The sequence below is a fragment of the Schistocerca cancellata genome, chromosome 2, assembly GCF_023864275.1.
Source record: "Schistocerca cancellata isolate TAMUIC-IGC-003103 chromosome 2, iqSchCanc2.1, whole genome shotgun sequence".
NCBI classification, from domain to species: domain Eukaryota; kingdom Metazoa; phylum Arthropoda; class Insecta; order Orthoptera; family Acrididae; genus Schistocerca; species Schistocerca cancellata.
The window spans coordinates 607,403,810-607,430,302 of NC_064627.1; positions in this window are offsets into that span (position 1 = coordinate 607,403,810).

Sequence of the window (26,493 nt, forward strand, 5' to 3'; positions counted from 1 at the left end):
AAAGTTTAGTGGAGTCTCTTAGTAAGATGCAGTCGGGCTCCCTGTTGATCAAAGCTGCTTCTGCCATCCAATCCGCAGCTCTATGTGCCTCTGATCGTCTTGGAAATGTCCCGGTGTCTATCACTCCTCATCAATCTCTGAATATGGTCCAGGGTGTAATTTTTCATAAGGACCTTATCCTGTAAACTGATGAGGAACTCCGCGCTAATGTGGAGTGGTGTGGCATTCACTTTGTTCGACGTGGGCAGAAGGATCCGAAAGACAACTGCACTGATACTGGCGACTTCATTCTGGCTTTCGAGGGGGATATGGCTCTGAGCACTAAGGGACTTAACATCTATGGTCATCAGTCCCCTAGAACTTAGAACTACTTAAACCGAACTAACCTAAGGACGGCACACAACACCCAGCCATCACGAGGCAGAGAAAATCCTTGACCCCGCCGGGAATCGAACCCGGGAACCCGGGCGTGGGAAGCGAGAACGCTACCGCACGACCACGAGATGCGGGCGAGGGGGATACCATCCCAGAGAAGGTCAAGGTTATGTGCTACAGGTATGACGTGATGCCATATGTCCCTCCATCTATGTGGTACTTTCGGTGCTTGGTTTTGGGCGGACCTATGTGTGGTGACTGTCGTCACCCATTCTATGAGGGAAAACCCCTCTGTTCCATCTCCTGTATGTGTCAATTGTGCTGACTGCCACTTCCCTCACTCGTCGGATTGCCTGGCTTACAAGAGAGAAAAGAAGATCCAAGAATACAAGTCCCTGGATCGCCTGTCTTATGATGAGGTTCACCCAAAGTATGAGAGACTCTGTACAGTGTCACTATCTTCAACTTTTGCCTCTGTTACTTCATTTACTCCTCCTCCTTCATCCCTATCCCAGCTCCACCCCTCTCTCTCTTTCCCCTCCCCTGCAGTTCCGACGACCTCCTGTCAGGGAGCCGCTCCCTCTCTCCTACCAAAGAAGTACCCCCCTTATTCAGCATCTGCCGGTGTTTTTTGGGCTGCCTGCCGGTCTTAGGGCTCCCTCCCGGGATCCCTCTACCCAGCGTCTCTCAGGCCATAAGACTTATTTCGGCCATGAGGCGCACCATCTGTCTGCCTCAAGAACGCCAGTTCTCTTTTGGTTCCAGATCTTGCAGAAGCCTGTCCTCTCACTGTGCCCTGCCCTCCTCCACCTCAGAAAGGGGAGGAGGAGAAGAAGAAGAAGAAGAAGAAGGAGGAGGAATCTAAATCCCATGACAAGGCACCCCCAGTGCCCCTGGAGGTGCCATCTCCCACCTCTAAACCTGATGGCTCTGAGCACTATGGGACTTAACATCTGAGGTCATCAGTCCCCTAGAACTTAGAACTACTTAAACCTAACTAACCTAAGGACATCACACGACACCCAGTCATCACGAGGCAGAGAAAATCCCTGACCCCGCCGGGAATCGAACCCGGGAACCCGGGCGTGGGAAGCGAGAACGCTACCACACGACCACGAGCTGCGGACCTCTAAACCTGAGTCTCATATCTTATTTACGGATGTCGCCCCATCCTTCTTGGTGATGACTACTGACAGAGTGATCTGACCTCCTTGGATTCTTCATGTCTACCTTGGACTCTCGCCAAACAATCCTGTGGAATTGCAAGGGATAGTATCGTCAACTACCAGAAACTCAATGCCTTGTCTCCTCCTATTCTGCGTTCTGTCTTGTTCTTCAAGAAACGCATTTCCATTATGACCACTCACCAACATTTCGTGGTTATCAGGCGTTCTGTTGGAACCGTGCTGGCCCCAGGGGAGCATCTGGTGGGATCTGCACTTTGGTTCGCTCCGATGTCATTAGTGACTGGATCCCCCTATATACCAACTTGGAAGCCATAGTGGTTCAAGTGCAAACGACTCCAGCAATCACCATTTGCAATGTCTACCTCCCTCCTTGGGGACTTCAGTGCCCGCTGAGCCGTGGTAAAAATTTCTGTTTTGAAGAGCGCGCCACAGCGCGTTGTGTGAAGCAGTCGCCCTCCGTTTCTGGCGGTGGCGCCGCTGTGGCAATCGCGGCTTTGGTGTCTCCCTCTGGTGGGAAAGGCGAAAAGTTGCCTGTTCACGTGCATTTAAGGGGCGCTATGAGCTCGGCAAGGGGTCAGTCTGAGTCGGTCAGTCGGAGCGAGTCTGGTCAGTTGGTTAGCCAAGTCAGTCTGGGTCTGTCTCTCGTCCGCACTGGTGAGGCGGTTAGTGTCTGTCTGTCGTCCGGAGTGCCACTATGTGTTAGGCCGCCAGTCTGCTCGAGTTTGCTCAGGCAGTGAGCAATGGCGGTTGGATCTATCGGTTGGTCGGTCGCGCACTGGGACACAAGATGACTTGTCCGTCTTCATCATCGGCGCTTGTGAGGTCGCCACGTCAGTCCAGTGCTCACGCCATATAGCGAGAGGTAGTGGCTTCGCGGCCGACACGAGAGCAACAGGAGCCAACCTGCGACATCGGTCTGGCCGGTGCGAGCTGCGACGCCGTGAGACGGGTGATCGGCGCGCCTTCCTGCGTCCGTTGAAGCGGCTGGCAGCGGACGGTTCGGGAGAGCGTTGGGGTTGCTGCGCCAGGTCTTTGCCAGAAATCGAAATTGATTAGAAGTTAAGTGATTGGAGATATGTTGTTTCAATTACTTGTTAAATTCTACTTGTTTTCTTGGCCAGTCTCTCGTCCCTAGCTTGCTCGTCTGTTTATCGTCCGCATTTGTTAGGCAGTTAGTATCTGTTTGTCTGTCTGTCGATCTGCCGTACGTTAATAGCTGCCTCTGTCATGTTTGTCAGATTCAGTGTTAACGAATTTATTGGTTAAGGTGTAAAGGCCGAATTCCTGAAATATGTTTTTATCTTGCCTATCATCTTGTGAGGTTGTATATGTGTAATGTAGAGCATGATAGGTACATTTTACGTAAAACTGCCTTTAACGGATGTTATTTAAATGGTCTTTTTAGTATATAAAGTTGCCACCCTTCCACTGTAATACTTTCGGTGGCAATTAATTTTTAATGTGAATGTTTTGTACCATCTCCATCCCTCTTACGGGGTGCATAGTTTATGTGTTTGTGTGAGTTGTTAAAATTTTTAGTTTAAAGTAATCTGGTGTGTTGCAGATTTGCACCAGTGTAGTCTTTCAGAGGTTGTTGTGAGCGGTCGTGACTACGGCCGTGTTACGAGGGAGCGGGAAGATTCTCAGCCCGAAAGCTCATACTATAAAAAAATAAAATAAAAAATAAAAAATAATAATTGTTATTTCTGACTCTGAATAAATTGTCACTTGATATTTACAGGGTGCTTTTTGCTTATAATTTTAAATCCGTTCAAAAAAAAGGTCTTTTAGGAAGAAAATTTCCATTTATTGAAAAAAAATTAATTTCTTTCATCAGTTACCCATAGTGTGATTAAGTGTGTTAACGTTCTTGATGAATCGCTAGTAAATAAAGTAAATTCTTTAAGAAAAGATTTTTGAAAGTAGTTCCACGGTTCACCCGCCATCCACTGTGGGGAAGTGTCACTTCAATAGGTAGGGGTATCCTAATTGACCAACTTATCATGAACCTCGATTTGTGTCTCTTCAATGATGGTTCCCCTACCCACTTCAGTGCCGCTCATCTCACCTTCTCTGATGTCGATCTAATGATCTCCTTCCCTGCCCTCGTGGCTTCACTACATTGATCATCCCATGATGACCTTTGTGACAGTGACCACTAATCAGTGATTTTATAATTCCTCTGCCCCCACGTTGAGCATTCTGTAGGTTCAATTGGTCTTTATGTACGTCTGCTGTGAACTTTGACACCTCCCTCTCGAACACCGTTGATGTAGTCGGGCAAGGCATCTCTGCCACTATTCTTCATCCTGCTGGCACTGCTGTCCCCCTATCCGCAGGTCCCCCTCGTCGTAGACGGGTACTGTGGTGCACCAAAGATGTTGCAGTCACTGCCCAGGACCGCCGACAGGTGCTGCAGCGATTTAAGCGACACACTTCGAAGACCAACCTCCTCACTTTTAAGCGTCTCCATGCTAAGGCTCATTACCTTATTAAGCGGAGTAAAAAGGAATGCTGGGAGCGCTATGTTTCCTCCCTAGGGATGTGTGCCTCTTCATCACAGGTTTGGTCGAAGTTCCATAGACTTCTGGGCCCAAAACGACATTCAACTGTCCAGGGTTGGAACCTCGAAGGTGCTCTGTACGCTGATCCATTAGTCCTCACAGAACACCTCGTGACACACTTTGTGATGGCATCGTCGTCCTCTTCCTACTCTACTATCTTTCTCCGGCAGAAACACAGAGTTGAAAACATCCCCCTCTGTTTCATCCCACACTGCGTTGAGCCCTATAATTTACCCTTCACTGAATGGGAATTAGTGCAGGCTCTTAACTCTTCACGAGACACAGCCCCAGGCCCGGATTTCATTCACAACCAGATGATCCAACACCTGGACGTTTCCCAGAGGCAACAGCTCTTCATGGTCTTCAACCGCATTTGGATCGCAGGTGCTTTTCCGTCACAAAGGCGAGACAGTATAATTATTCCCATCGTGAAGCCCGGGAAAAACCAAACATCTCTAGATAGCTGACGAATGTACTTTGTAAATTGCTTGAATTGATGGTCAGCTTCAGACTATGTTGGGTACTCGAATCTCGGGGCCTTTTGTCCCCATATCAGTGTCGCTTCTGGGCAGGGTGATCTCCAACTGACCATTTAATCCGACTGGAATCAGCCATCTGACAGGCTTTTACCCACTGCTGGCACTTTTTTGAGGTCTTCTCTCACCTACATAAGGTGTGTGGCATGGCTTGGTCCCCTTCTGGCCTTTACCTGTAAGTTTTTATCTCACTGGCTCTTCCAGGTTCAAGTTGGCACTTCACTCAGCGCCCCTCAGATTCAGGGGAATGCTATCCCACAGGGTTCTATGCTAAGTGTCGCACTCTTCCTCATTGCCATCAATGGGCCTGTGACCTCTGTTGGGCCTCTGGTACGTCGATGATTTTTGCATCTGATGCAGCTCCCACTCGGAAGCATCTGTTGAGCAGCAGCTCCAAGGCGCTATCTGATGGGCCTCTGCGAGGACCACCACCCATGATTTCCCGTTTTCTCGTCGACCCACAGTACACCCCAATCCAGAACTTTATTTAGGCAACAAGCTGACATGGCTGCCCTACATTCGCCCCCTAAAGACCTACATGTATGGGGAATCTTGATGCTCTTTGCCTCCTGACCCACATATCTTGGGGTGTAGACTGTTCCACTCTTCTGCATCTTTACTGTGCTCTGGTCTTGCCCAGACTAGATTATGGTAGTCAGGTTTATGGCTCGGCAGCTCCTTCCACTATGAAACTCCTTGACCCTGTCCATCATTGTGGGTTGCATCTAGCTATAAATGCCTTTCGAACTAGTCCTGTTGATAGTCTCCTTACAGACGCGGGGATTCTCCCTCTACACATCCGACAGAGCCAACTCCTTGTTTTTACGCAATCGCCATTCGCCAATTCTCTGACCATCCTGTGTATCCTGTGATTTTCGCCAATGAGGGATGTCTCCCTACTAACACCCGCCCATGAATTGGATTTCTGGTTGGCATACATCTCACTTCCCTGTGTCGGGATCCCCATGGCCCCTCACTGGACTGCACTTTATGTCTTTCCTCCCAACCCCCCTCGGATGGTGCCTAGACCACGGATTAGGACCGATCTAAGGTCTCTGTCACTCCTGTGGTTTACTGGCGTATTGTATGTGTCATCCTTGAAGAGTTCCAGGGTGCCATCATCTTTTACACTGATGGTTCTAAAACAATCGATAAGGTGGGATACGCTTTCACGTTTCCTACCGGCTTCGAACGACATTTATTGCCGGGATCATGTAGTGTGTTCACAGCAGAGCTTCTAGCCATTCACAGGCTCCTCCTTTTTGTTTCTCAAGCCTCCCTCCACAGTGTATTAATTTGTTCAGACTCCATGAGCTGCCCGCAGGCTATGGACCGATGCTACTCCCGCCACCCTTTCGTCTCTGCTATACATGACCTGCTCTCTGCCCTTGAGCGAGCCACTTGTTCAGTCGTCTTTCTCTGGGTGCCAAGTCATGTGGGCATCCCAGGGAATGAGCTGATGAACTGGCCGACCGTCTGGCTAGAGAAGCAGATACTCCCCCCCCCCCCCCCCACCACCACCACCATTTCCTTTCGTGATTCCAGCTGCGGATATGCGGATATGCGGATCTACGTCAAATCTCTGCCCAACAGTAATGCCATCTGGAGCGCTACTGCGCGTAAACTCCGCACAATGAAGGAGTCTACTGCAGTTTGGCGCTCTTCCTTCCGCTCCTCTCGGAATGAGTCCAGTGTTTTATGCCTTTTTGCATTGATGATACCCGACCCAACCCCACAATGTGGTTGTGGAGCCAGACTGACGATATCTCACATATTGGTGGAATGTCCCTTTCTTTCCGCCTTTCGTGATAAGTATTGTCTTCCCGATTCCTTAAATTTAATATTAGCAGGCGATCGACGGTTGGTTGAACTGGTCCTCAGTTTCCTCCATGAAAGTGTTTTTTATTTCCAGATATAAGGTTCTACTTTAGTCTTGGAGCAGGGGCAGGCTGGTTGTGGTTGGGACTTCTTTTACAGTATTCTTTGCTGTGACCCAATGATCACCCCCCCCCCCACCTTTTTCCGAGTTTTTAGATTTGGTCTCGCTTTTATGCCTTTGCTGTGTGTGTTTAATGAACATTATTTTATAATTTGACTCCGCTGACTGCATAGTCCACTTTTAGCAAATATGATGTATCATGCAATACGAGAGAAAGCAACGTGACTTAACGTGTCGGTGCTAGAGAGGGAGACAAAGATATTCCTTATTACTATGTGGCGGTAGCGCTCAGATAATTATTCTTAGTGTAGGAAGTCTTTGGTCTTGTTAAGAAGTTATTCATTAGGAGTTTTCATTCTTGTGAAGTAGAAATCGACACCATTGCGAGATTTTGAAGGAAATTGTATTATATATCAGTATATAAGCCACTGAATAGATCATTCATGTTACGAGAAGAATTTCATTGACACAAAAGTCAATAAAAGATTGTTCATTTCAAGAAGGTACGTGTTTATTCCACAAGTGACGCATACTTCAATTATGATCTATTAATGAATACCAGCTCGAGGACATTTCCGACGGGAGCGTTCAGTTCTAATTAAATAGTTTGATGCTTTCATCGGAAAAGGAGTAATTTCACGGATCATTTAAATCCACGAATGTTGGACATTCCTAAGAAGTGAAAGCAAACAGAGCCCAGACGAATATTTCTCCGCAACTTTGATTAACACTTTCAGCTTCAAAACAGCGTGTGCAGCAGCTGGAGTAGATCGCTACAACAACGGAAGCGTATAGTGTGAAAGCAGTTTCACACATTGCCCTGTAGAGAACCAACGGTGTAGGTATTCAACACAACAGAGCACACACAGTCACTCATACATATAAAGACAAACACAAGGTGGTGTGGGAAACATATAGAGAGAGACACTCACTCAATAGAAGTGCTCCTCAGAGAGAATTTATACAGACCCTCTTTCTTTATGGCTCACTTTGGAATCATGGGACTGATGATCTCGCCTTTTGGTCCCATAACCCATCTCAATTAATCAATCAATCAATTATCACACATTTCGGTAGCATATTTGGTGACTACACAATTCTGTTGGTGATCGTACTGCCTAAAACCGGTAATTATTTATTGTATTCATAAACTGAATGTTCGGTTCAGAGCATTCTAAGGAACGATAAACGAGGTAAACAAGAAACTTAAAGCAAGTTGAATCTGCTAGTGAAGTTGAAAGTCAAAAATAAATCGGACCAGTGAACTGGGAAATGAAAAGATCCTAGATCAGCTATGTGGAACAAAAAGTTACACGTTGTTTAAATTTTGTGGTACTGCAGTGCTCGTGTTGTTAATAAAACGATGCAATGTTGCTCCGGACATGCATGCTCGCAAAAATCGAGAAATGCCGGTTTGAGTCTCGGTCCAGCATAAATTTTCTCTGTCGTCATTCCCTTATACAGCTGCTGATTGTTCGTATTCGCAAGTGAGAATACATTTCATGCATTTCATAATGGCTGTAGTAGCTGCAGTGCCTGTTCCTTCGAACGTGCATGAACGTCCGAGGAAACATTGCATCGTTCTGCTTCACAACATAGCACTGCACTATCGTATTTATCCGCGGATACCAGGCGGCGGCTTTCAATTAAAATGTCCTCCCCTGTACGGGAATTACGTAATATGTGTACGAGTACAGATTGTGGCGCAGGAACTACGACTTATGGAAGTTTGGGCCTAGCCGTGAGCCGTGCACTGGTAGCCAAAGCTGTTAAGGCGAGAAATCTGGGTTCAAGAGCCGGTCCGGCACAAATTTTCAATGTCGTCATTCCCTTATATAGCTGATGGTTGTTCGTATTTGCAACTGCGAATAAGTTTCAAGAATTTAGATTTTGTTGCAATTTAACCGCGGGAGGTGCTGTAACTCTACCACATATTGCTCTGGAGTGTACCAGAGTCCGACCCATCGGAACTAGTTACCAGCAGCGATACTTGAACCCACAGGAATTCAAAGTCTGTGTATTGTGTTTGGTTCAGTTTAGTTCTTTTGCTTGCTTTTGTTTGGTTCTAATCACTATCTAGTTCTCGCCACAATTTTTCTGCTTTTTGTCGTTGTAGAGTGTGATGGGGAGCTTGATTGTTTTTCATGAACAGCTGGAAGCCGCAGTAGCAACTGTCGACCGGGTTCGCATGGCAGCTGATACTTACGTCAGCTATGTAATGGCAGAGCAGCATTGAAAGCTGATCCTCGTAGGTTTCAGGTTACTCCTGTTAGCAACATGGTCCGCAGAAAAGGACAGCATCACGCCAAATACTTAACCGATAGTGGCTTACGAATCATACCCAGATCTGGATCTGTTTCGTGGGGAAGGGTGGATGTGGCAAATGACCGAAAGGCAAGGTTTTTTGACCAGACAAAATTACACTCGTATGGCCACAACTCTGGGTTCTTTGATTTCTCTGGGAGATGGCTCATCACACTAGAACACACGAAATTTTAATTGACTTTGTTACGTAAATGAATAAAAGATTTAATTAACTTTGACACACTTCTTTCCCCCAGTACTAGAAAATTTACAACTGTCATGGACTAGCAAAAGATCAATAGATGCACTAGTTACCAAACTGTTCTTTTGAGGTACGTTTCTCAACACAACAAGTTCATCTGAAACTCGTTGGCTCCTAGACGATGATGCTGACTGCTGCAGATGAGGTCTCCAACTGGACAGAGGCCTTGCTAGCTCGGCTCTATACTGACTTCAGCGTGAAGGCGCTGCTATGCTGAGAGGGGAGGTGTATCTTCCAGAGCGCGTCCCATACGTCGCTCTGGAATGCAGCGAGCCCTCCCTAGTGGCTGTGTTATTAACACACGTTGCCAACTTTGGTGTGTACGGTACCACACAAAGCCCAGACTTCTAACGAACAGGTTTGTAGCACAGCCTCCTTGTAAGAAAGAGTCTTCTCGAGCAGCGGACTGTCCTTTATCTAGGCAGAGAGCAGAAAGTGTGGTACTTGTAGGTAGCTCATGCTGACAAAAATAGCATCTGAGACCATTTTCAGTTCATTCCAAACTCTCAGAAGCTGTGAAGACAGTTAGCATAGCTCGTGGTGTCTCAGCACAGCTGGCGAATCGAAACACACATTGCCTGGCAAGATGAAAGAGATACACCAAGAAGGGGACGAGGAAACGAAGCTTCATGCGTTGAGAGAGTGTATTATGTTATTTCAGTGGCTGCAAAATCGAAACAAATTTACAAGGGACTTGCCAGTAAGAACCCACTTATCAGTGTGACATTGAAACCCTATGGCCTGGAAGCATGCACTGATTCAATTGGTAAGTGGGTCGTAAGGCCGCTACATCTTCTTCTGAGACAATCTAACCTGCAACTGCTCTTAGTAGTCCTCGATATCCTGGATATTGACACTGGGATGGAGATGATGTGTGAGTTGGACCAAGTGCGTTCTATCGGGGACAGATCTGGGGATCTTGCTGGACACAGGAATCCTCAACATCATGCAGGCACGTGCCTTATGTGAACGAGCGTTGCCATGCTGAAAAATGGTTCCAAGATACTGTCGCGTGAGAGGTAACACATGACGACGTAGGATATCCGTGGCGTACTGTTGTGTCGTCATATTTCCCTCAGTCGCTACTGGCCGTGACCTGAAATCATATCCAATGTCTCTGCACGCCACGATGCCAAGAGTACCTCCGCTGTGCTTCCCCAAAACGTCAGAAGAATTTACCTCTTTCCATATCGGCGCCAGACTCACCGACAGTGGTCACCCAGGGTAGTGGAGAACCGTGATTCATCGCTTTATACTGTGCAGAGCCAGTCATGAGCAGTACGTACTTCTCTGTGACGGCACCACTCCAAACGCAGCCGTTTGTGTTGAGACATAAATTCCATAGTCCGACTGCTGCTAGTCTCCGACCAATGGTGTGGGCTGTGGCAGAATATTGGAGGGACTCCGTTGCTTGTTCACGGACGGCATTCGTAGATGTGAAGAGATTAGTATGTGTGTGGTACATAACATGGTGATCCTCAGTTGTTATCAGACATACTCGACTGGAACCTTGACGACGAATATGCCTGCTCTAGGTTCCCATGCAGTTCAGCTCTGAGTCACTGCCGCATCTGATTGCCCAGAAATATGGGTACTGTACGATTCAATTAACCAGCCAAATCGAGACCCACAATTAGGCCCCTTTCAAACGAAACAGGTGCTGATAACGTTGTCTTACACGAGCATGCAGCATCTCCATGTCCTTTAGTGATCACTCAAAATCTGTCGATGTTCATGATCCTTATATACCCTACGAAGCCTCGTTACAACACTGAACACTAACAACACTAACCGACTGTAGTGGTCGTTCTACTTGTCATAGAAAATCGCAACCCTAATAATTTACATGTCTACCTACTGTGTGTACGTGTACGAAATTACACTGAAATCCGACAGGGTACGTCAGGTGTGTGCTGTACGTTGTAACCGGCCATTCGCTGCAAGACCACGTGTAACGTACATTTTTTTAAATTTTGCACATAGATGAAACTCAAAGACCTCCATCAGAAATAACAGCTTCAGGGAAAGCAGTTACATGAGGTCGCATAACAAATACCAGGAGACAATTTTAAAATGTCAGTTCCCAATTCCCAATGTTCCAGATGACGTCTCTCATAGAAAGCAGTCTCTTCCGTCCCCGTCCCCCTCCCCCAACGCCCCTCTCCCTTCCACCACTCTGTATCGTACCACAACCTAAGATCGGTTGAAACCAGAAGGGAAATTTCTTATACCACTTCGAACATAGCAAAGAGAGCCTTCAGGAGGATGGCTGATTATAGCAGCATGCAAAAACATTAGGTCTAGCGAAATCCAAGATCATTCCAGATGTAAAGTAATATTCTCAAGAGTAACTGGCGTGGAAGGGCCTAGAGTAATAATGGGATGTTTCTACAGACCACCACATTCACGCATATCGGTTGTTGTCATCCAAATGTAGCTAAATTTGCAAGTAAGCCTGAGCACATTGTAGTGGCAGGTGGGGACTAGCTTGACTGAATTATCAGGGTAAACTCGTCCCTATGGTCAGTAAAAAAACCTTCAGAGACATTATATTACTGGCGTACAAGCGAGGTCAACGCAGCAAGTACAGTGTCAGTTTAAAGTAATAAATCTGAACAACAGATGTGCATCCCATCAGTCAACTGTGAGATGGCAGTGTTAAGTACTGGACATGCGGCCGTAGTGTGTCAACGTTGTTGTCACAAATCGCAATGCAGCAACATCTCTAAACCAGGTGTTCAAAACATTCTTTACAATGTTTCGAAGAAGAGAAAATGTGTGCAATGTTTGTCCCTCACACCTTCACTTCCGAACGAAGGCGACGCGTGGAGATCTGACACGACTTTATTGAAATGAAAATGCGAACAATCCTTTTCTGGGAAACATCATTACGGGTGGCGAAACTTGCTCTTAGTAATACGACCAAACCACAGAACGACAAAGTACAAAAATTTACATGAAGACCAACGTTTTGAAGATACAACAGCCCAAAGAAGGACTTTTCTGAGAGTTTCACGCGATTCAATGTTCTGTGGGTTACACTTAGTTTCAAGGAAACTACGTAGAACACATGAGCATTAAAACCACCGTCTCAAGATATCTCTGACACGAAAAACTAGTCCGATATCTCTCTCACGGAAGACTTATTTTAGAGCTTCTGTTTACAAACAGACTATACCGTTTTGCGAGTGTTGTCAATGAGAGAGGGATTGGCGACTACGCTGTTATTACAGGAACGATGCCCACCAAAGGCAATGCTTGGACAGTATTTGTGTTCGGTCACACTGATGGACAGTCATTAAACACCTTCTTAAAAAGTGAAACGGGGACGTCCACTTGACAAACACAGGAAAATTGTGGTTAGCAATAAATTTTATTTCAGTCAAATACACGCGTAAAACGGTCGGTGTATAAATCGGTTTCAACAGGTCAGCATTCGAAACTGGTTTGATAATCGAAGAATTTCTATGAATATTTGTCTGCAATAAACTTTATTGGTAATACTACAGCAGCTGGACTTCTCAGTCACTGCATATCACTTCCCTCTACATTATTTTCACCACGTTCATTGTATTTATTTTTTTTTCTTTGACATTTGCATTATATAAATTATATTCTCATTAACTGGGTAGTAACAAATTATATGGAATCATTTTAACAAATGTTAAGCATTCAGTTCGCTGTAACCTCAGAGAAATCTTTATATATTATGTTCCTTATATTATTTAAAAAAAGCATTAACAACTGTGTACCAATAAGATTGTAACAATGAGAAGTCTTTGCTATTAGATTCAGAAGCATCCGACCCACCTTGCATTTCAAGACGGTGGATTACTGTGTACTCTTAATGAAATAAATAAATAAATTCTCAGTCAGTAGTATGACAAACAGAAAGATTTGTGATTAATGCTGAAAGACGTCATAAACTGCAATCTATGCATGTACATACTATGTACGACAATTAACAACGGGAAAGATTTGGTTTAATGATACCAAACGAAGGATGCTACGAAAGTAGAGCATTACTACTACAAATACACATCCGCTACGAAAGATATTGCAACGAGACTGAGATAGACAATTTAATGGACTATGTGTGAAGCCAACAGCTATTTCCAATACAGATCCCAGTGAAAGATCTATCGTAAAATCGTAGGAAGTTATGATCATTTGTAAGATCAAAACATCGATTTAAACTTTCCACTCAGTATTTCGTGGACCTTTTTGGTATTAGAAACGAAGACGGCACACCGAAGGCGAAATATTAAATTCCACATTTAAAAATTTGCTTATGAGAAAATACCGTACCAGTGTTTGGCCACAGTGAATACACTCAAAAGATACTGAAATAATCACCCTAGGTATCAAAAAACTTTATTAGGACTTCTTAAAGTGAACAAGGTGGCAGCCTCTGAAGGAATTCGTTACATTGTGCATTGAACACTCTGCGGAATCAATCCCTTACCTTCTATTTATCTATATTCTCTTGCGAGAGGAGTAGTACCACGTGGCTGAAAAAGAGTACAGATCTCTCCTCTTCACAAAAAGTGGTGCACAGATTTATACTGCAATGCTTCTAACGTTCATTTCTTACGGGATCCAAGCGTATTTGGGTTTAATAGAGGTTCGGAACACTAGCGATCAAATAAGGCAGAAATACATAACATTCCTTCGATGTTTCTGAAATACAAATCGCGTGGAGGGGATGGGGTGGCGGTCGGGGGTGGGAGATGGAGTGGCTACCAAGCGACTATTCCTATTCGTGGGTAAAATCTATGAGACTGGAGACATACAGTCAGACCTTCGGAACAATGTCACTCTCACAATCTCGAAAAAAAAAAGAAAGGGAAGATAAGTATGCGAACTATTGAACCATCATCTTAGCGGCTCGTGCATCGAAGCTGATGACAATAATAATATGCAGACTAATGAAAAAGAAAACTGAGACTCTATTAATTGGCTATCATTTAGGCTTTAGGAAATATATGGGCGTCAAAGTGGCAGCTCCTACGTTGTAATTGATAATGGAAGAAGACATAATAAAAATCAAGACACGTTTATGGACTTGTCGGCCTGGAAAAAGCACTCAATGATATCAAAAATGATGCAAGATATTCAAAATTCTGAGAAGAAATAGGAGTAAGCTACAGAGAAAGGCAGATAATATACAATATGTACAAGAACGAAGAAGGAATAGTAAAAACGAAGTGCTCGGACTAAGAAGAGTGTAAGACAGGGATGTCGTCTTTCCCCCCTACTGTTCAGTTTACACTGAAGAAGCGATGGCGTAAATAAAAGAAAGGTTCAAGAGCGAGATTAACATTTATGATGAAAAGATAGGCTAGGACGTGCTGAATGACATAATCAGCTAACGAGTACAGAATATAGATTGAGAATAAACACCAGAAAGACGAAAGTAACGAGGAGCAGAATTGCGATTTGCGTTAAACTTAACATCAAACTTGATGGCCACGAAGTAGATGAAGACAAGGAGTTCTGCTACCTTGGTAGCAAAACAACACATTACAGACCGAGAAAACAGGACAAAGAGCTATCTGGGACACCCAAAGAGGGCGTTATTGTGAAAAAAGTCTACTAGCATCAAATATCTAGTTTGATTTAAGGAAGAAATTTCTGTGAATATATGTTCGGCGTACAGCATTGTATGGTAGTGAATCGTGGACCGGAACGGGAGATAATTGGTTTGAGATGTGATGCTATAGTAGAACGTTGAAAATTAGAGTGAATGATAAGGTAAGGGATGAGGAGATTCTCCTCAGAATTGGCCAGGAAAGAAATATAAATAAAACACTCACAAGAAGAAGGGACAGGATGACAGGACATCTGTTAAGACAATAGGAAATAGCTTTTATGGTACGAGAAGGAGCTGTAGGTAAAAACTGTAGGAGAAAACAGTGATTGGAATACATCGAACAGATAACCGAGGCTGTAGGGTGCAAGCATTGTATGGTAGTGAATCGTGGACCGGAACGGGAGATAATTGGTTTGAGATGTGATGCTATAGTAGAATGTTGAAAATTAGAGTGAATGATAAGGTAAGGGATGAGGAGATTCTCCTCAGAATTGGCCAGGAAAGAAATATAAATAAAACACTCACAAGAAGAAGGGACAGGATGACAGGACATCTGTTAAGACAATAGGAAATAGCTTTTATGGTACGAGAAGGAGCTGTAGGTAAAAACTGTAGGAGAAAACAGTGATTGGAATACATCGAACAGATAACCGAGGCTGTAGGGTGCAAGAGATAGTCTAAGATGACGAGGTTGGCACAGGAGAGGAACTCGTGGCAGGTCACATCGAACCAGTCAGAAGACAGATGACTCATAAAAAGAAAAGAAAAAAGAAAGAGTGATCGTAGGTCATACACTAAATTCAGGCATGAAGTTTATGGAAGAAAGTAACTTTCAAAAAAGTGGGTGGATGTAGGCAAACCAACTCGTCTAAATAAACAGTTTGTTTTATTCAAATAAGATGTCTTGCGAAGAGTAGACTTATCTTTCTAGATTTACGACATATATTCAACAAATAGCTCTATAATATATCCAGTGTCAATACTAAATCATGTCAAACTGTATGTCTAAATCTCAGAATTTTGTGGAGGTGAATTAGGGGCCACGTGATAAATCGACAAACGATAAAACTTCCGGTATAAGTTATTAGAGAAGTACTTTAAATATTAAGTTGACGGATAAAATACGAAATAAAGATCGGTACTGGATGTTCGTGTCAAAGTTAGTTAGTTAACCGTGATCCTTTTCTGTAGAAAATGGATTTTTTTTTTTCATTTGTCGATCTATGTTCTTATTATTTCCTGCACACCGGTTTCGGGCTGTGCCGCTTACCTTCAGATCATTTCTCGTAGTTACACAGCATATGACAGAGTAACTGTTATTTGCCCCAAAAATGGTTACGCTGTAGCTACGAGAAATCATCTGAAACTGATGATAATATCTGCAACAGTCAGTTTGAAATAATAATAATAATAATAATAATAACGGCGGTCAGCAGACGGAAAATAACACTGTTTTCAACAAAATAATGAGACCATAGAAAGCATAGACTTGGAAAGAAGACCATGGTTAACCTTTACCGATAGTAGGCTATCTACTAGGGCATCCAAGGATACATAACTTGAAACGGTTAGGAATGGCAGAGAGAAATATTGATTGGGGTAGTAGACACATATATGAAATAATTCACATAGAAATTGACGTAGTAGCGATGTAAAATATAATGATTGTTATAAGGAGAAAACCATTCAAGAGACTGATGACGTAGAAGAAAAATAATCGAATTTTGCACCTAAAGAATAACTAAACTCGAAGAATGTCATGTTAAAATTCCGGCTATTTCGAGGTAGCTACCACGAGAATTCAGATCTGCAGTTCACACTTAAGTGCCTACCTGAGAATTCTTCTAACCACCTTCAGGCTATTTCTCTGTCGTCCCACTCTCTAATAGCGCGTGGGAGAAATGAACTCTCAAAATTTTCTGCATCATCTCTGATTTATCATATATTATTATATTGATCATTTCTCCCCATAGAGGTTGGAGACAAAATATTTTCACATTAATGGGAGAAAGCTGGTGATAGAATTTCTTGAAAAGATCTCGCCGTAGCGAAAAACAACTTTGTTTTAATGAAACAATCTCACCTATTTCGCTATAATACAAAACGAGCTGCCCTTCTTTGAACTTTTTCGATGTCCTCCGTGAACTCTATTTGATAAGGACCCCGAACAGCACAGCAATACACTAGCAGAGGACGAACAAGCGTTGCGGAGGCAATCTCTCTAGAAGACCTATTGCATCTTGTAAGTGTTCTGCCAATAAAACGTAGTCTTTGGTTTGCTTTCCCCGCAATATTATCCATGTTTATCCATGTGATGGTTCCAACTTCAGCTGTCCGTAATTTTAATTCGACTTGTCAGGCTAAACACTTGTGTGACATATCGAGTAATCGAAATTTAAAGATCTCTTTTTTTATTCACGTGGATGACCTTAAACTTTCGTTATTAAGAGACAATTTTCACTTTCCGCACCTTTTAGATACCGTGTCTAAGAAATTTTTCAATTGGTTTTGATCTTCTGACGACTTTAGCAGACGGTAAATGACAGCATCATCTGCAAACAATCTGAGGCTGGCTCAGATTATCTCCTAAATCGTTTCTTTAGATCAGGAACACCAGAAGGCCTCTAGCGCGTCACTGGGGAACACCGGATATCACTTCCGTTTTCTTCGATGATCCTCCATCGATTATCACGTACTCTTACCTTTCTGAGAGGAACTCTCGGTTCCAGTAGCACAACTAAAGCAATACTCCATAGGCACGCAGTTTGATTAGAAATCTCTTATGACGAATGATTTTAAAACCCTTAAAAATCTAGAAATATTGAATCAATTTGAGAACACCTGTCGATAGCACTCGTTACTTCGTACGGATAGAGAGATAATTGTCTTTCACAAAAAACAATATTTTCTGAATTCGTACTGATTGTGTGTCAATAGATCGTTACTTTCGAGGTAACTGATAATATTCAAATACAGTATATGTTCCAAAATACTTCTGAAAATCGACGTTAGTGATTTGGCCCTGTATTTCAGCGAATTACTCTTGTTTCCTTTCATGAATATTGGTGTGACATGTACAACTTTCCAGTCTTTTGGTGTGGATCCTTCGCCAAACGACCGGTTGTGTATGACTGCTAACTAAGGGGCCATTGTATCTGCAACTTCGAAAGGAATGTCATTGGTATGTTGTCTGGACCGGAAGCCTTGCCTTGCTTTAAGCTGATTCGCTACACCGAGGATAACTACTTCTAAGTTATTCATGTTGGCAGCTGTTCTCGATTCTAATTCTCTTCTTTGGTGAAGGAATTTCGCAAAATTGTATTTCATAATTCCACTTTAGTGGCGCTGGTATCGTTTATATTACCACTGGAATCGCGCATTGAAGATGTTGATCGTATCTTGCCGCTGGTGTACTTTACATACGACCAAAATCTATTTGGATTTTATGTCAGATTTGGAGATAGATGTTAATTGTGAAAGATATTAAAAGCGCCTCGCACTGAAATCCGCACTAAGTTTCGAGCTTCAGTAAAACATCGCCAATCTTGGAGATTTTGTATTTTTCTAAATTTGGGATACTTTTGTCGTTGCTTCTGAAACATTTGTCTGACTTGTTACTTGTACTATGGGGGATCAGCACCATCTTTTATTAATTTATTTGGTATAAATTTCTCAGTTGCTTCAGGTACTGTTTCTTCGAGTTTAAACCACATGTCGATTACACTTACGTAGTTAGTTGGGGAGGAATAGAGGCATTTTATTAGGAAAGTATTTTTAAATAAATGTATTTTGCGTTTACGTTTGCTGGATTTGGATGTTGTGGTGATCAGTCTCGCTATATCGATTATTCTCTGGTCTGCATTTCACCAATCTCCAACCTGTGACTAACTAGCTTCTAGATATATAGAGTCAGTTTTCATTTTCTTGATTTCAAACATACAAAGAAAAAGCAAAGTAGACATTCCCCCTGCCTGCACAGTGCAATCAAGCCCAGATCAAAGGATAAAGGAACCGCGCAACAAGAGAAAAAAATACAGGTCTTTGTCATTATTGACAAAGTCTTACTGGTTGTATGCATATCATTTTATTTTCAGTTAAAATCGTTTATGACGGCACAGTTTTATGGACATCACTCTTTATTTCGAGATCAGAGTGTACTTGTGATTGTATTTGTACTGTCATGCGCAGCAGACAGATGCTTAATATAAAATTTGCTTTGTTTCTACTTGGTAGTTACTGAAGGAGCGCACCTTTAATTTTAGAAGTATTCAGCACAGAATGAAGTGCGAGAAATAACTGAAACCATTACTACGTGAGATTTAAATTCCTTATCTCGAGTACATTGGTAACCCACTCTCAGGTACATACAATGGTATATGTGGATACCGCTTGCAAAATGCGTTGCGAATAGAATGAGTAGTAAAGAAGTAAAAAATAAAACGTCGTGCTTGATGCTGAAGTTTTACTGCATGAGTGGCGAAAATATGGTGAGCGATAAACTTTTTTCTTTTTAGTATTTTGTAGGGGAGGGAAGCGGTTGTCAGCGAGAAGAGGATTCAAAAGATCTGAATTTATGCTCTAAAATTTGTTGGCAGTAGCTAAGTTCTCTCATTCTCAATTACTGGATGAATATATTCTGAGTGATTTGCGCGCTGTGATTTACGCGGTCTCAAGACTTATACACAGTTTCTAACTTTATTCAACTTACTCTGGTAAACATTTAACGTAAGATTGTACGAGGGTCGGTCAAAAAGTAATGCCTCCCATTTTTTTTTCTACTTAAAGAAATTAAGTTAAGTGAAAAATTTGAATTTGGCGCCATTCCTCAAACCTTCTTCTGCAATCCACTGCAGTAGTAACTTTCTGTGTCAACAGGTGGCAGCACAGCAGAAGTTTGTAAGATGGCCGACATCGATGTTCGTTTGAGACAGCGTTGTGTGATTGAATTCTTGAATGCAGAAGGTGAAACGCCCATACGCATTCATGAAAGACTGAAGAAGGTGTATGGTGTTGTGACAGTGGATGTCAGCACTGTTAGACGATGGGTTCGTCGTTGTAAGGAAGCTGAAGGGCAAACACCGTTGACTGACGAAAAGCGGAGCGGCAGGCCGGTGAGTGCAGTGACTCCACACAACATTCAGCAAGTTGATGACATCATTCGTGGTGACCGTCGGGTGACTGCAGATGAAGTGTGTCGCATTATTTCTCTTAGTAAAGGCAGTGTGATCACGATTATTAAACAATTGGGGTACTCAAAAGTTTGTGCACGGTGGGTTCCAAGAATGTTAACCGATCAGAATAAAGAGGCAAGGAAAACAATAGCCTCCCAACACTTGCAGCGCTTCCGTTTGGAGGGAGATGAGTTTCTGAAAAAAATTGTGACCGGGGACGAAACATGGGTGCATTTTTTTGAACCCGAATCAAAGAGGCAGTCAATGGAGTGGCGTCACACAAGCTCGCCGAGGAAGAAAAAATTCAAAACTGTGTGATCGGCAGGGAAAGTTATGGCAACAGTTTTCTGGGATACAGAGGGTGTGATTCTGGTTGATTTTTTGGAGCAGGGATGCACAATAAATTCTGTTCAATACGTCACAACCCTCAACAAACTTAAAGCACGTCTTCAGCGAGTTCGCCCAACAAAATCAATGGCAGATGTTCTTCTTTTGCATGACAATGCAAGACCACACACCAGTCGTCACACCTCTGACGAGATTGTCAAAATTGGATGGGAAGTTTTGCCTCATCCCCCATACAGCCCTGACCTGGCACCATCAGACTTCCATCTGTTCGGGCCACTAAAAGAAGCTCATCGTGGGATTCATTTTGAAGATGAGGAGGCCGTCAAAACATCCGTGCGTCAATAGCTTAGGAAGCAGAGCTGTGATTTTTACCGTGCTGGGATACATGCCCTTGTTCAAAGATGGACCAAAACTGTAGAGATGGGCGGAGATTACATTGAAAAATGACAAAATGATCCTCAATGTTGTGGTTTTCAACCTATGTAATTGCATTTAAATTTCCTGACAATTAAACGTAGAAAAAAAAATAGGAGGCATTACTTTTTGACTGACCCTCGTACCTCTTAATGTGTAGACTACGGCAGCATTTCAAATACTTGAATTCGGTCAATAATTGCATGGGATGTTGAAATAAAATTTGTGTTGGCGTTTGAACCTGTTAGGTAGGCAACCTGGAGGCGGGAGTGGTTCACCGTATCCGTTCATTAACACAGATGCGCCATTTGCACGAGTTTTCTTGCCTTTTATTGCATTAATTTTTTTGACGTGGGATCGCATTAATTTTTTTGAGGTGGGATCTGTAGCTCTCTAAATGGCTTGTCACATAGTAAATCACATAATGGCTCGATGATACGAGAGAGGGCTGTCGGGGACACCACTTACGCTCTTCAAATTACAATTTGAAAATAAAATGACAAATTTAATGCTGTAAGATAAGTAGTGTTTACATTAAAAATGTTCAAATGTGTCTGAAATCTTATGGGACTTAACTGCTAAGGTCATCAGTCCCTAAGCTTACACACTACTTAACCTAAAATATCCTAAGGACAAACACACACACCCATGCCCGAGGGAGGACTCGAACCTCCGCCGGGACCAGTCGCACAGTCCATGACTGCAGCGCCTTAGACCGCTCGACTAATCCCTCACGGCTGTTTACATTATCTTAATTATAAGGATGAGGTGATAGTTGCTCCCAGTATCTCTGGGCAGGAGAGGTGGACTGGCCTCTGGTGCTCTTAAATAGATAACAGGTTAAATTTACATTCCTCTCCAACGTGCTGGTGGGTTGAGTCATCGGTTCTGTACTAATTTGAGACGAGACTGTCTTGAGAAGCCTGCTAATCGACGATTATCGTTTACCAGATGATGTAAGCTGAAAGAAACTCTCACTAACGAAATCTCGTGCAGAACTTTGTCTACAAGAATACTACTTGTTTGCCAGGAAACAAGAATCCAAGTCCAAACCCGCCCTTTTTTATTTGAGCACCACTAGCACATTCAAGGTGAAGGTGTGCTTTAAAGCATATGTCACACAGCCGCTACGTCCTTCCGCTCGCAGAGGATGTGAGAGTGGTGCGCGCAATTCCGCTTAGCACTCCTCCCCGCTATCAGCGCCTTCTCGTAATCACGCGCCCTTTGAGGCGGCAGGATCAAAGATCTCGCGCCCGGTCTTCTCCTCTGCTCCAGGCGGTCACCCGCCGTCGTAATGCCCTCCAGACGCGACTTCCTCCAGTCCGGCCGAGTCCATTGCTCAAGGCCGCATCTAGAAGCACCGACGCATTCTCTTCAAATTCTAGAGCAAAAACGAGTCTAAAAGCCCTCTGTATAGGTAAGTAAAAACATAAGCAGGCTCTGGAAGTTATATATGGAAAGCAGAGGGTATGAGTGTATGTGTTTATGTCTGAAACCACCTCCCAAACATCTGGATCGATTTGAACTAAATTTGGCTCAGAAACAGCAGGCCTGACGAGTATCAGTACTGAGTGGTTTATAAGCTCCTAGCTCAAATAGGAGCATCTGGTGTATTGCATGCCCTGCATATTGAGTTGGAACATTACTGGCCTGTCAAATCAATCCGCTTTGGAGGGCAGCCTACATGTCAGGGGCATGAAATGGTTTTTCTGGCCCCAATATGTAGGCTGCCCTGTATGGCAGGTGTGTTGTGGTAGTAGTATCAGCCTGCTTTTTTGTACTGTACTGCAGGGGCTACGCTTGTTGATGGTTGGGAACAGGTTGTGATGGTTAGAGGAGGGGATGGACAGAGAGAGAGGGAGGGAGGAATGGACAGAGAGAGGGGAAAGGGGGGATGCATGAGGTATGTGGTAGGAGTAGAGGGGTTGTGAGCAGGTGGAAAAGGAAGATGGGGTAAGAGGAGATGGAAAGACACAGGGGAAGGAGGATATGGTCAGAGGGAGCAAAGAAGGAAGATTTTGTCAGAGAGAAGGAGTGGAGAATATATTCAGAAGGAAGGGGGAGGATGGTATGGTCAGAGGGAGGGGGAGGAGGAGATGAATAGAGAGAACAGTGAGGAGGAGATGGATGTAAGTGGTAGGAGAGGTTGACACAGAGAGTGGGAGGACAAGGTGTGGTCAAAATATGTGTTTAATGCATATGTTGATGCATGCATAGGGGAAAGACTAGTTTTTTAATACTTATGTCATTAGTTAAGGAAACATCGAGATCTAGGGAACACCATGAACACAGTTTCCATGTTTGTTTCAAAAGTAGTTCTGGGAACACTGTCACATATGACATAGTTATACAGCTTCAAGATAAGGGAAAACAGAAGGTGTTACTGCAGATGGCACCACTTGTCATGTTATTCCTCCTTTGGTGGCATAAATAATCGAATTCCATGTATTCAAATAGTAATAAGCACACCAGACAATCAAGCCCATACGGTATGGCGGTAATAGAAGTGCAACACCATCGCCTGTCTTGATAACTGTCTTAGTTCGATGAGGAAGAGAATATACGAATTTTTCGGGTGTACACTCGTTGATGATTAGATCCCATAGATACACCAAGTTGCGAGGATATTGATTCATACATTCCATTCGCTGCTCCAAATATTCGCAAATATTTTCTACTGTCATTCAGGTGATTTAGCGGCCCATTAGAAGTAGGATAGACTGCCAAATTATTCGTGAAACCAGGAACATATGAGTGTACCCCTGTTGAAACCGCTGTTGTCAACTTGGAAGACGTTGAATGTTGAAAGAAACGTTCTGCTTCATGATCACGATAATTTGAACGTGCGGGCGCTAGTAGGAAAAAGACCCCCCCCCCCCATCTGCATCCCGTCACCCCTCCCCCCACTCGTCTCCCCTCCCCCCCCCCCAGACTTTCTCTGAAAATCTGAAAATAAACGGTCATGTCATCTGAGGCCGTATGTGGCTGCACCACAATAGTCATCCAGCCGTTTTCGTCCGTGATGTTGTGCAAGAACTCAACTACAGATTTCCTGGGAGAGGAAAGTTGTTGCATTGTGACATCTGCAATTCTCAGTCTCCTAATTTAGAAGGCGCCTTGAACTGTGCTTTCATGGGAAAGGGCACTCTTTGAATGCGTCAAACGAACATTCCGACAGCAGAACATGGTCCTGAATACACACACTGCGCCGATTCGTGCCGTCAGTGTACTCGACACCTAGCGATTCGCCAGGTCACACTACATGCCTTTGGCCAGCTACTATCCAGTTTCTGTGTTGTTCGGTCTACTGAATACGGGCAGCTGTATGTGCTGCTATTAGCACTGGTCTCTTACCTTGTACTCGAGTCCAGGTATCCATAACATTTACAAATTTCTGTCGGAAAGTGATAGAGATCGGTCTACGCACACTAACACCAGTTATATTCCTATTGTGTTTGATACCGACCGCCTTTGACAAGGTCTGACGCTCGTCGTGGTCCCTCTTACGATCCAAAAAATGGTTCAAATGACTCTCAGCACTGTGGGACTTAACATCTGAGGTCATCAGTCCCCTAGAACGTACCTAAGGACATCACAGTCATACATGCCAGACGGAGGATTCGAACCTGCCACCGTAGCAGTCGCGCGGTTCCGGACTGGAACGCCTAGAACCACTCGGCCACAGAGGCCGGCTCTTACGATCCGCTTCCTTCTCCATGTTACGAGGGGGTGCTGAAAAGTAATGCCTCCGAATTTTTTATGTGGAGTCTCTTAAAGACTTTTAAACAAAACACACGTTATTAATATTCTGCACGTTTATTCTTCATATCTACAAAGTTATTTCTCAAGAAAGTCATCCTGGCAACGAACACATTTCTCCCAACGAAGAAATATTTGTTGATTCCGGCACGTCTGCTTGCACAACTTCATCACTATCAAAGTGAAGTCGTCGAAGGTATTCTTTAAGTTTACGGAACAGATGAAAATCGGATGGGACCAAGTCGGGACTGTGTGAAGGATGACAATAAACCGAAATCTTGGATTGTTGCAGATGCCGCAGCGCTCGTGTGTGGTCTGGCGTCATCACGCTGAAAGAGATGATGCTCCATGTATGGACTGATTCGAATTCGATATTAGATTATAACGCGATGTTTCTCACGCACCGGCGTGGTTACGTTACACACCGTTATATTGCGCGCTACAGTTCGGACCACTCTAGCGGCAGAGAGCTGCAAATATTTAGACATGAAGGGTGAAGATGTGGAATGTTAGTTAAGACTTGTTTTATTTAAAACGCTTTGAGGTCCCACATAAATTCGGAGGCATTACTTTTCAGCACGCCCTGGTACATGAGTGCGTAGAACATTCATTTGATCCACCAACAAATCGAGCTGCTTATTTCACGGTGTAGCCATTCTTCCACTTCTCGATGTTGACCCATCTTACTGCAACGATTTCTTACAATCGACTGACAAATACACACCACTACACATGACCACTTGCTACCAGTTCTACGCAATGTACAGCGCTTCAAAGCGACCAGTGTTCTCTTTTAAATGGGGTGTCTACGGTATTAACCGGTGCACATCAAACGCTTGTAATTGTGAGGAGCGACGTGCCCATGATTAATGATCGCCCGTTGCAATTTCTCGTCCACCAGACCTGTCATGTGTAGTCCCGAGTTATCACTCATCACATCCAATTGAGATCCATCATGAAAAAGGTGTCAAGCATTTATCAGGTATCATATCCATAGTCCACAACTGTAACAGCACCCAAAACAAACTCATGCAGACACCTGCATATTTTTTTCGAGGGTCTCACCCAGGAAGATAACACCAGCCATCTCCACAATATGGACGCGCCTGTTCTGTGCTCCAGAATAGATGACGCATATCACTCTTCACACTAGTCCCGGTTCACTCTAATATGCAATGCGATTAGTTGTAATAGAGGTCGCTTTTTGGTGTGACGCTCGCCTTCCCACTGCGATACAATCCGCGATGAGACCTGTGTTACGACAAACAACAAGACAGCACGAAGCACGTTCCTAGCTCAGCTGCAATCACGAGCTCAAGCAACTGAAAAAGAGAAAGAATGGGTGCACCAGTACAATGCTATTAATGTCAAACACAGCTCGACTGTGGTTTCTCGTGGGATCTCTCAACATGAACATAAATTCCATGAATTCTACAGAATGAGTCTAGACAGTTTAATTTCCACTTTTCTGAGAAACTAGTAACAGCTACTCTGACAAAGCAGGACACAATTTTACGACTTGCTATTTCTCCCGCTGAGAAGCTACTCATTACAATAAGATAAGGTGGTGGAAGTGTATTAATTACGTTAAAAATGCCATCACGAAACAATTATTTTTAATAAGAGCACGTGGAGTCACACTGTATTCAGTGAAGTACATATGCAAATAATGAAAACAATTTGAAAAGCTGTAACTGTTCACTGGGTTACGGTAGTATATGATTAAGATTCACGTGTATTTGTAAGGACAGTTGATTGATCTGAAGTCAGATAAGTCACCATCGATGTTGTAGCTTTAGATGGTGAGTTCTACGCAGGCGTAGAAAATATTAGAAATGCAAGAAGCCCATGGTGGTGAGGAAAATTCCGACGTCTCGTTCTCGGTTTCTTCCTGCTGCTCATTCAACGGCAACAGATATTTTGCCTTTAGAGCTCTTCCACACCTTCACGAAGTTTCTTGGACCCGGGAGCATAGGCTGGAAAAACATCCTGTCAGCGTTATCACCTGAAGACTCCCGGTGTCTTTTCATCTCATGAAGTG